The sequence below is a fragment of the Chelonoidis abingdonii genome, chromosome 2, assembly GCF_003597395.2.
Source record: "Chelonoidis abingdonii isolate Lonesome George chromosome 2, CheloAbing_2.0, whole genome shotgun sequence".
Lineage (NCBI taxonomy): Eukaryota > Metazoa > Chordata > Testudines > Testudinidae > Chelonoidis > Chelonoidis abingdonii.
The window spans coordinates 164,697,538-164,709,696 of record NC_133770.1 but is presented as its reverse complement, the minus strand read 5'-3'; positions in this window follow the sequence as shown (position 1 = coordinate 164,709,696).

The following is a 12,159-nucleotide window of genomic DNA, read 5'->3' as shown; positions in this document are numbered from 1 at the left end:
TGATCATTTTTGTTGCCCTCTGCTGGACTGGCTCCAATTTGTCCACATCCCTTCTGTAGTGGGGGGACCAAAACTGGATGCAATACTTCAGGTGTGGTCTCACCAGTGCCGGTACACCCACCCCTTGAGTATTGCCTGCAGTTCTGGTCACCCCACCTCAAAAAAAAGCTATTAAGAGAGTGGAACAGCTTCCATACAAGGAGAGGTTAAAGAGACTGAGACTGTTCATCTTAGAAAAAATATAACCAAGGAGAAATATGATAGACATCCATAAAATCATGAATGGTGTGGAGAAAGTGAAAGGAAGTGTTACTGACCCCTTCATATAACACAAAAACAAGAAATAATCTGATGAAATTAATAGGCAGCAATTTTGAATGAACAAAAGGAAGTGTTTCTTTACACAGCACACAGTCAGCCTGTGCCACTTGTTGCCAGGGGATGTTGTGAAGATCAAAAGTATAATTGGGTTCAAAAAAGAATTAGATCAAGTCCTGGAGGATAGGTCCATCAATGGGTATTAGCCAAAAAGGTCAGGGAGGCTGTCCCATGCTCTGGGTGTCACTAAACCTCTGATTGGCAGAAACTGAGATTGGATGACAGGGAATGGACTAGTCGAATTTCCCCTGTTCTATTCATTCCCACTGACACACCTGGCATTGGCCACTGTCAGAAGACAGGATACTGGGCTAGATGGACCGTTGGTCTAACCCAGTATAGCCGTTCTTATTTGCTTTCCTTATATTCTCTTCTGCCCTTTATTGATATGTCGCTTTTAGACTAGAACATTGCCTCTTTCCTAGGTTTGTGCAGAGCCCGGCAAAATGTGGCCCACATCCTGATTGTCACCTTTGGTTACAGCCAGAATATAAATAACCTATACAAACCTTAAATGGGCTGGGACGGCCTACCTGAGGGATCACCTCTCCGTGAGCCACATGCCACTGACCTGGCGTGACTGAGTTGGTACCTCCACATCCTAGAAGAAAGGGGGAATTTTCTGTGTGGGCTCTGAGACTCTTGAACTTGTGTCCCCTTTGGGCCATAAAAAAAATCCAAATTTGGAGCCTTGAGGCTGTTTGATAGAGATTTTAGGTGGGGCTGAGGGACACTGCCTAAATGCTGAAGTACGGGGTAGCTGGCTGAGTTCCTGTGGAAATGATGATATTTGTGCTGCTAAGATTTAATTTAATTGTATTTATTGGATAATGATGATGCTAAGCACACTTAGAGCTTTGGCTAGGTGTTTTTGTTATTTTAAATCTAAATAAATAATAAACACTATTCCTGGTTACTTATGTTGCATAGCCGAGGCCTAAGTAATTTACTAAAATTAATTAGATTGGTTCACTGAAGGCAAGAGAGGCTTCTGAGACAGCTCCATGGGGTCAGATTTACAAAGAGTATCTTCCAGAAGTCATGGGGATCAGCACTGTATAAAAACTAGAAGAGAAAACAACATTTGTGCCTTTCAGTGCCCCTGAGTGCTTCGTCAGTACACAAAGATGCAGCGTTTGCACATACAAATGACTATACACCCACTGACAGCACACACAAATGCCTGCACACATACATTTTGCCTGTACAAATTCCAGAGGCCTTTTGAAAATGCTCCCTAAGTATTTTAAACTCCTTTTCACATTTTTTGTGAAATTGATTCTCAAAGATCACGGAAAGTCCTGAGACGTGTTGTTCTTTTTAAAAGTTTTGCTGCAGACTGCTGTGCTGGTGACATTCCTTTCAAACTGGAATAACTAACCTGTCACAGCCTACAAATGCTGACAATACAGCACTGTGTGGGGTTGACTTAATAAACCTCATTTACATTCATTTTGATTCGCTCAGGCATTGAAAAACATTTCATGGGGGGAAAAAAAAGTAACTAGGAACCTCTCCAAGCTGACATGATGTTTGCTGGTTCAATATGAACAGACTTAATAGCAGCACGTATGAGAACGTTTTCCTTACAATATATGCAAACGTGCATTTTTTTATTTCTTTGCAAATTGTTCTTGCACTGGTGCTATCTGTGCTCCAGAAGCCCTACAGTGAGAGCTTTCCCCACACAATCAGGCCAATATTCCTGAATACTGACCAGGCAGTACAGTCAATTCTCGCCCCTCTGGGCCAACAAAGACACGATGGCAGCCTTGTCATGTGCATACACATTCACTGGGGAATGGAATAAGTCCTCTCATGAACTTTGCTTTGACCTCCAAACAGTGTGTCTGAAGGGCTGGAGAAAGCTTGCAGGGAAAGTCTGCAGCATGACCAAAAAACAAGCCAGAAAGTTTATCTTAGATCTAAGAGTGCTTATGTGGAGCCTGATTTTCCTCTCGCTCACGCTGGCTTCACACTTCTGTTAGCTCCATTAGCATTAATTGAGTTACTCCTGATTTACACCAGTGTAAGTGAGATCAAATTAGCCCCATGCAGCTCTCTGTCTTGTCTTGTGTGCCTAGTTTTTTTTTCACAGAATAGGATTATGTGGCAGAACACACGGGGCTCATTTTGTTTCTCTTGCCTGATTTGCATCATATAGACAGTTTAATTTCCAGCACGAGCTCAGAGAAATTGACAACAGAAAGACACCAAAAAAGCATTGCAAAGAAGCAAGTCAGGGAAGCACGTGCAATCAGAGAACCCTCCCCATGGTGCCAGAACTGGAATAATGAAAGGACAATGGCCAGGTATAGAGAAGGAAGTTGTATTCAGTGGACAGTGTGCATGACTCAGTGTTATGCAGTGGAAAACTCTGACCATTGATTTTAGAGCAAATGTACAAGCAAAGGAACTGAGTCATATTGTATGATACTCATCCACAAGCCTATCCTCCTTCTGGGTTCTGGGAGCAGGAGATGGGCAGAGATGAGAGGGCGGAGGTCAGCTGGCTGGTTACAAGTGTTGTCTCATGGAGTTCTACCTCAGGGACACCTTCAACTATCGCGCTATGACTACACTTAAAACACTGTCGTGGCACAGCTGTGGCCCTGCAGCTCTGTTGTAGCACTTCAGTGTAGACACTTACTACAGCTCCCGTCGCTGTAGTTAATCCACCTCCCTGAGAGGTGGAAGTGAGGCTGATGGAAGAATTCTTCTGTTGACCTAGCACTGCTTACACTGGGGGTTAAGTTGGCTTCACTAGGTGTCTCAGGGGTGTGGATTTTTCACACCCCTGAGAGATGTAGTTTTACTGACGTAACTTTTCAGTATAGACCAGCCCTTATAAGGAACAGTTAGTGGCTGTGGCTTCCACATATTACTTCTCCCAATTATATATCATTCTCTGGATGTGGAATTGCATTATTAGCAAGGGTTTGTTATGCAGGGCTGAAAACACCAATAAGTTTGCATTATGATGCTACAAGGTCATTATGTCATGGCAGATGCATGGATTTCAGGTATTTCCCTACATTCAGGGCCAGCTTTAGGCTGATTCCCCCGAATTGGGCCCCGCCTAAGAAGGCCCTGCCCCCGTGACCAGCCAGAGTGCGGCAAGCTCCGTAGGCCCTGCATAGGGTCACCAGACAGCAAGTGTGAAAAATCAGGAGGGATGATGGGGGGTAATAGGAGCCTATATAAAAAAAAGCCCCGTATATCGGGACTGTCCTTATAAAATAGGGACATTTGGTCACCCTAACCCCGTGGCTCTGGCTGGAGCATGGCAAGTCCTGCAGCCCCGCAATCCCAGTCGGAGTGCGGCAAGTCCTGCGGCCCCACGGCCCTGATCCCCTGGCCGGAGCATGGCAAGTCCCGTGGGCCCACTACCCCGGCCGGAGTGCAGCAAGTCCCATGGCCTCGCTACCCCAGCCAGAGCAGGGAGAGTCCCGCAGCCCCGATCCCCTGGCTGGAGCGTGACAAGTCCTGCAGCCCCGATTCCCCAGCTGGAGCGAAGCAAGCCCCGTGGCATCGATTCCTCGGCGGGAGCGGGGCAAGCCCCGCAGCCCCGCAACCCCGGTCAGAGCGTGATAAGTCCCACGGCCCCACTATCCCGGCTGGAGCACAATAATCTGAAGTGCCGCTGAAGACTCGGACCGCCTCTCAGTGAATACAAGCCCCCTGAATTGGGCCCGTACTTGCTAAAGTTGGCCCTGCTACACTGCAGCTGAACTGGGTTGGGTTTTTAATGCTCTGAAGACTTGTCCTTCCATGGTGACTCTGTTGAACAAAGCTTGTGTCTCAGATCTACAGCACACCATCTGTGGGTCAGATTGTACCTAGCTCTGTCTACTTAGGGTGGATGCTGTATCTCAGCAACTAGAGTGGCTGCTCCAAAGCAGGCAGTGCCTGTTATTCAGTGGCCTGTGCAAACCTCAGGGTGAGGTAAAAAGGAAAGAAACTGAAGACCAAAAGACGTGGAAGACCATGCAAAATGGCAACTCTGGGTCAAGTTTGTCTCTGCTGTCACTTTTCTGCTGCTTTCCATTGCTCCCCAAGTTGCAGACAAGCCTCAGGTCTGCTCGACACTGATGATTGCCTCTAATTCCAGCAACAATAACAGCCACAAGTATAACTGCACTGATGCAACCATGACCCAGCAATCCCTTGGTGCCACCTGGCAGAGGGCACAGGGGGCAGGGGTTTTACAGGACCCCTGGATCAGATATCTACATAATAGTTTACCAAAGGGTGGAATGGGAGGTGTCTACTGAGAGCCAGTTGCTCACTGATTGTCATAATCATTGCAGAACTTATGTCTGGATAATATTTAAGGAATTATGTATCGATACTGAAAATCACGTCCTTAAGATCCTGGAGTTAAGGCAAGTCACCAGGAGGTGACAGAGAAATATTCCTTTCAGGCAGGAGATAGCAGACACTTATCTCTCAGTCTGGACATTTGTGTATTATGTAATGTATACCTATTTGCATACGAGCTGGGTGTGGACGCAGAGAATGCAAAATGAAGAAAAGAGTAAATCTACAGGAATAAGTGAATAGCAGAGAGGTGTCTTATTTATGAATAAAGACAAATGATCATTCTGGGATATCTAGGAGTGCAAAGGGACACCCTGAATCCTTCTCTGAGGAGGCAAACTGACAGTGGACATGCCTTATGAAAGAAGGATCACAGCCAGCTTGGCTCTAAAGCATTGCAGGGATTTTGAATGAACAATACTCAGCAAGACATAAGAGTCTCAGGTTAATTCAATCTAGGCTGTAGAACGTGTGTTATGATTTTATTTTATACGTACCCATTGTTTCCAATACTTCTACTTGCTCCTGCTTGAAGCTCTGCTTTGTTGAATAAATTTAGATCTATTCATAGTGAAATGAAGTAGAAGTGCTGTGTGTAAAGTGGAGTGGTGGTCTGAGGTGGAACTGGTAAGCTGGATTGCACTATTTCTTTGAAAGAAGCAAATCTGTCAATACTGTGAGTGGCCAGGGGACCAGGGGCTGGACACTCCAGGGAGATGCTCAAAGTTCTTGAGAGTAGGAGTGTGCCAGTTGCTAAGCTGTAGAGTGACAGCAGGGCCTGTGAGACCTGTGGGGTGGGGGTGGAGTGGAGGGAATGCTGGTGCTGCCCAAGACCAAGGGAGTTGAGGAGCTGGCTCATGACAGACACAGATGAGGGGTCCTCACACTAAGGGCAGATGATAGTGAGGTCTCTAGCATAGACAGGCTAAACTTTGATCTGCAACAATGGGAGACTGCAGCAGGGGTGAGCTCCAGCATGGCTGTTCTTGTTCACACTTGGCATTTGCAATGCTGCATCAGCAGCTGGCCATTGACAGCTGGAATCAGGGCAAATCCCTCAGTAAGCAACATGAATGACATGGCTGGTAGAGGTCCAGATGGTGCATCCCTCTTTGTGCTTAGAGAAGTAACTTTTGTGGGACACTCCTCAGGGGAATCCAGGGCTGTGAGAGGCACCTCACCACTACTTGCCCTGAGCGTGAAATGCTCTTGTGTGTGCCTGCTGCAGTTCAGCGCCCTGAAATCAACAGCCTCTGCCCACACAAGCCCTGCTGTGCAGCTCTCTACAGACCTTGTTGCCTTAGTTCAGGCTAGTAACAGACAAACACCAACCCCTGAGTCCCTGGAGCATTCCCTCTGTAGTATCCAGCCTCCAGCATTGGACACTCACAGAAATTACCAGGTAGGCTGTCCAAGGGGCATAGTGGGGGCAAAAGACATATATAGCTTTAAGACTAAGCTTGAAAAGTTTATGGAGGGGATGGTATGATGGAATAGCCTAATTTTGGCAATTGATCATTGATTATCAGCAGGTAAGTATGCCCAGTGGTCTGTGATGGGATGTTAGATAGGGTGGGATCTGAGTTACTACAGAGAATTCTTTCCTGGGTGCTGACTGGTGAGTCTTGCCCACATGCTCAGGGTTTAACTGATCACCATATTTGGAGTCAGGAAGGAATTTTCCTCCAGGGCAGATTGGCAGAGGCCCTGGAGGTTTTTCGCCTTCCTCTGCAGCATGGGGCACGGGTCAGTTGCCGGAGGATTCTCTGCAGATTGAGGTCTTCAGTCCACAATTTGAGGACTTCAATAACTCAGACATAGGTTAGGGGTTTGTTGCAGGAGTGGGTGGGTGAGATTCTGTGGCCTGCATTGTGCAGGAGGTCAGACTAGATGATCATAATGGTCCTTTCTGACCTTAAAGTCTATGAGAGCACCCACAACTGGACTGGTACAACTCAGGATCAGACCCTTTATAATAGCACAGCACTATGATCTAGTTATAGTGAGAACAAACATCAGTTTATTAGCAAAGATGTTTATATTATAAGAAATAGTGAGTAAGAATAGTCAGGACAACAGATCACATGTGAAACAAAGCATCAAACACAATCCTGGATCTTTACTTACTAATGGTTACTTTCTCGTTTAATAGAGTAGCTTCCTTCCCTAGGATTCATTCTTTGATCAAACACCCCATTCCCTTTATTGATTTATTCCTCAATAAACGAATGACACAGGGGTCCTTTTTCCTTCCTCCTATACCCCAAAGTTCTTTGCCTTTGTACCCAAGAGACAAGACAACCCACTGTGGTTTTAGTCTCGGGTGTCTTCCCATGTTGACTTCACATCCTTGTGTTGACTTGGGATGCAAATGTAGCTCCCACTTTGTTTGGCTTTGTAATGCTTAATTTACATCAGAGACCCAGCCGGACAGGTGATTCCACATGCCCTTGTCTGGCAAAATCTGCTTGTCAACCTACCTGAGACACAGTTTCCTAAAACACACTTTCAGCACATACATACAACGTCTTAAATATCACCTATCCATCCATCACAAAGCGATTGCAAGTATGATATAGGCTTTTATCAGACACCTTTCATGACCCTTTGTGGATCAATACTATGAAAGTAGTGTATTAGGTGCAGTGAGTTTGTCAGGCCACATAGGCTTTGCGGATACAGAATAGTAAACGCATCACTAGCTGGAATTGTGGGATTCTTAGGGTCACACTTTGTGTGAAACCAAAAACACAATTAGAATTAAAGACTCATGAAGAAAGAGCGATTATGCTGCCAGCTCTCCTCATCTCCATCCCCAATCCAGTCCGCTGTCAGTATCTGTCTGACTCCAGCCTGAGGAATTGAATAACAATGGCAAACACTTTGTATCTGCAGAACAGATATTGATTAACATTCAGACCTCCGAGCGCTCTCCTGGTTTGATGGCTGCAAGCATTTTCTTTAGAGCAGAAGAGGGAGGAAGAAAGGAGAAATTCAGGGACGGCTGCAATGCATGGAGAGTAATGACATTTCAGGGAGACCGTGTCCCGTTGTAACACCAAGGCTCTTGAAGGGCTTTGTGAGCATGAATGAATGAAGAAACACCACTTTTCAATATTTATAATGACTCATGTCCAATAAATGACGGATTTGCACAATGTATCTATCGACTCAAGGATTCTGATCCAGGCAGGATGGCATAATGGCAACCACCAGTGTTGCTGTATTCACAGGAAATGGAGCCTTGCTCTTGAAAATGGGGAAGGCAGAAAACCCTGCTGGGAGGGAGGGATGGTACTATTATCTATTCAGAGAGCATACACAGATTTTAGTTCCTAGCTAACCATAAGGGGGTTGTTCAGTCTCCATGGCCCATTCAACTAGACAGCCAACAGGTGTGATCTCCACCAACCCATTTTTCATGGAAGCTCAATCACAAAGAACCAGTGAACTACAGGCCTGTATCCTGTTACCGATCTTTTGAGCTCTCAAAGGCGAGACATAGAATCATAGGACTGGAAGGGACCTTGAGAGGTCATCTAGTCTAGTCCCCTGCACTCATGGCAGGACTAAGTATTATCTAGACCATCTCTTACAGGTGTTTGTCTAACCTGCTCTTAAAAATCCCCAATGATAGAGATTCCACAACCTCCCTAGGCAATTTATTCCAGTGCTTAAGCACTCAGACAGTTAGGAAGTTTTTTCTAATGTCCAAACTAAACCTCCCTTACTGCAGTTTAAGCCCATTGCTCCTTGTCCTATCCTCAGAAGTTAACAATTTTTCTCCCTCCTCCTTGTAACAACCTTTTATGTACTTGAAAACTGTTATCATGTCCCCTCTCAGTCTTCTCTTTACCAGACTACACAAACCCAATATTTTCAATTCTCCCTCACAGGTCATGTTTTCTAGACTTTTAATCATTTTTGTTGCTCTTCTCTGGACTTTCTCCAGTCTGTCTACATCTTTCTTGAAATGTGGCACCCAGAACTGGACATAATACTCCAGCTGGGGCTTAATTAGAATAGAGTGGAAGAATTACTCCTCGTGTCTTGCTTACAACACTCCTGCTAATACATCCCAGAATTATGTTTGCTTTTTTTTTTGCCAACAGTGTTGCACTGTTGACTCATGTTTAGCTCATGATCCAATATTATCCCCAGATCCCTTTCCACAGTACTCCTTTCTAGGTAGTCATTTCCCATTTTGTATGTGTGGACTGCAACCAATTGATTGTTCCTTCCTAAGTGAAGTACTTTGCATTTGTCCTTAACGAATTGCATCCTATTTACTGCAGACCATTTCTCCAGTTTGTCCACATCATTTTGAATTTTAATCCTAACCTTCAAAGCTCTTGCAACCCCTCCCAGCTTGGTATCCTTGCAAACTTTAGAAGTGTACTGTCTGTGCCCTTATCTAAATCATTGATCCTTAGGTTCACACCAGAATTGCTCTTGTTTAGCACCTTATCCTTTTGCCCTTCCCTTCACAGAGTCTATTGGGAGTTAGCCTGTGGTTTAATTGTGGCTGGTTGTTTTTTCAGTCTCTGAGATGTTTTCAGTCAAACACTTGAATTCAACTCGGCCCTGCTATCCTGGTCACAACCACCTCCAGACAGAAGGGAATTGACAAAGTAGCAGGGTGAGGGGAAAACTGAGACATACTATTCTTCGTTGGGGACTCTCATTTTGCTGCCTTTATTTGAAAGCGCTCATTTCCTACATCTCTTGGTGAGAGTTCTCATCGACCAGTGACCCCTACATGCCTACGCCGATCAATAGCCCCCAGTATCTTATTGACATGTCCATTGACAGCTTTCACTATGCATAGGAATCGGGAGCCCAGAAGCCAACCACAATCCATTAAGGGCTGCTTGAAGAATGGGGAAGACTCCACTCTGATATTGACACTGCAAATGGAGATAGTTTACTTTAGCACTCAGGGAAGATGCATTTGTTAAGGGGACCCATACATTTCATTACAGTTTAATAGCAGCTGCTGAGTAAAGGAAGGGAATTTCTTCTATGTAAAGGCAGCATTTACCCCATCGTAATAAATGCATAGCGGGTATCCAGGGCCTCCAGGTTTCCGGCTTCTAAGCATCCTTAACTCCTTTTGAAGCCAATGGGCCAAAAGGCTGTCCCATGGGATACACCTACCTGATCCCTGGTGATAGCCCTCGCTCAGTGCTCTGCTCCATAGGTGGAGAATTCCTTCCTGACCCCATGGTTGTGGGTCGAATCACTATGGTCAATCACCTAATCCTGTTGTGACGTTGCAGTCTATATGGTTTTATAAAAATATGCTAATGAGTGAATATAATGTAACTGTAATATGCTTCATGCAAAAGGTCTCTTGTATCATTACAAAGCTTATAATCTACTGAGTGTGATCATCCTATTTGTATAAATGTACCACTCTTGTATATCTGAAACTAGAAATATTAAATATAATTCTGAGGGCCTATTGTAAAGTGTGGGCCATTAATGGTGGTTTGGAATCTTGATGACTCCCACTTGTCTACAGATGGCTGTGTTTTACCTGTATGTCTTCCTGCATATGTCTCTGCTGGCAAGTGGGCAATGAAGTCTTCAAGTGACATGTGATCATGTCACCTGAACTGGAATCTATCTTTAACCTGGTGTCTTTCCATTGAAAAGGAGGGAGTGGGAGCCAGAAAGGGACAAAGGATTCCCGCGTTATGCAAAAGATATGTGAAGGGGGGGAACAGAACAAAAGGAGGAAGAGAAGCCATCATGAGGAATCCCCTAGCTACCACCTGAGCTGGAACAAGAGCTGTACCAGGGGAAAGAATTGTGTCCAGGCCTGTGTCATAAACGGATAGCTAAGGGTTAATGTTTCTTTTACCTGTAAAGGGTTAACAAAGGGAACCAAACACCTGACCAGAGGACCAATCTGGAAACCGGATTTTTCAAAGCTCAGGGAGGGAGTTTTGGGGTGTGTGTCTTTTGTTCTGATCTAGTGCTCTCTTGGCTCTGAGAGAGGATCTCTGCCTTCAGGCTTTCTAATCTTCTGTTTCCCAGTTGTAAGTACAGGTATAAGACAATATAGGTTTTTATATTGTTTTTGTATAGAGGGCGAACAATTTATGAGTTTACCCTGCATAAGCTTTATACAGGGTAAAATGGATTTATTGGGGTTTAGACCCCATTGGGAGTTGGGCATCTGAGTGTTAAAGACAGGAACACTTCTGTTAGCTGCTTTCAGGTAAACCTGCAGCTTTGGGGCAAGTAATTCAGACCTTGGGTCTGTGTTGGAGCAGATGGGAGTGTCCGGCTCAGCAAGACAGGGTGCTGGAGTCCTGAGCTGGCAGGGAAAGCAAAGGTAGAAGTAGTCTGGGCACATCAGGTGGCAGCTCCCGGGGGGTTTCTGCGATCCAACCCATCACACCTGTAAACAACCTGCCAAGGACTCTGCCTTCTTCCTGCCTAGAATCATCTTCACCCTGGCCTGCCCAGCTCCATCCCTATTCCCAGATGTCGATAGCCCTTGATCCTGCAAGTCCTTGTGCAGTGCAAAAAGTCATTGTGTTGTAAAGGCTCAATGTTTGCACAAGTAAGGTTAAGCACTAGGTACAAGGTCAAAGCATCAGAGGTTTAAATCAGCATAGCTCCACTGACCTCAGCTCCACTGAGCTGGATCACTTTACACCAGCTGAGGATTTGGCTGACAGTCTTCCACACCAAATGGAAAATGTCTCAAAAATCCTTGCACATGCGCTCCCTTAATTCTCGAGCACCAGGGTCGGCGCTTCCATTTAGGTGACCTAGGCGGTCGCCTAGGGCACCAGGATTTGGGAGAGAGGCATTTTGTGGCCCTCGGCAACTGGGAGCATGGAAGGACCCCTCCCTAGGGTGCCAAAAACCCTGGCGCCGCTCCTTTCGAGCGCCACAAAGACTAAAACTAGGATATGAGTAGAGAATGTTTATCTCTCTAGCTTTTATTCCACTCTTATCACCATGGCTAGAGAGACAGGCTCTCATAGTCAAGGCACTGGACTGGTTTAAATCCTGGCTCCTCCTCAAGCTTCCAATATGACAGTGGGCAAGTCACTGAATCTTTCTGTGCCTCAGTTTTCCATTTGTAAAATGAGGATAATAATCTTTCCTTTATCTCATCCTTTGTCTGATTTGTCTTGTCTGGATTATAAATTCTTCAGGTCAGGGGCTAACTTTGGTTGGGGCTTGTAGGAAGCACTGTAATATAATAATAACAATGGTATCTGAGCACCCGGCTGGTTTTAGAAAATAAAAAAATATTAACAAGTATATTAGAGGGACAAGGTGGGTGAGGTAATAACTTTTATTGAACCAACTTCTGTTGGTGAAAGGGACAAGCTTTCAAGCTTCACAGAGCTCTTCTTCAGGTCAGTATGATAGCGTGCATATATACATGTATGCACTCACCTATACTATATATATTGTGACAAAGTTCCTCCTCTA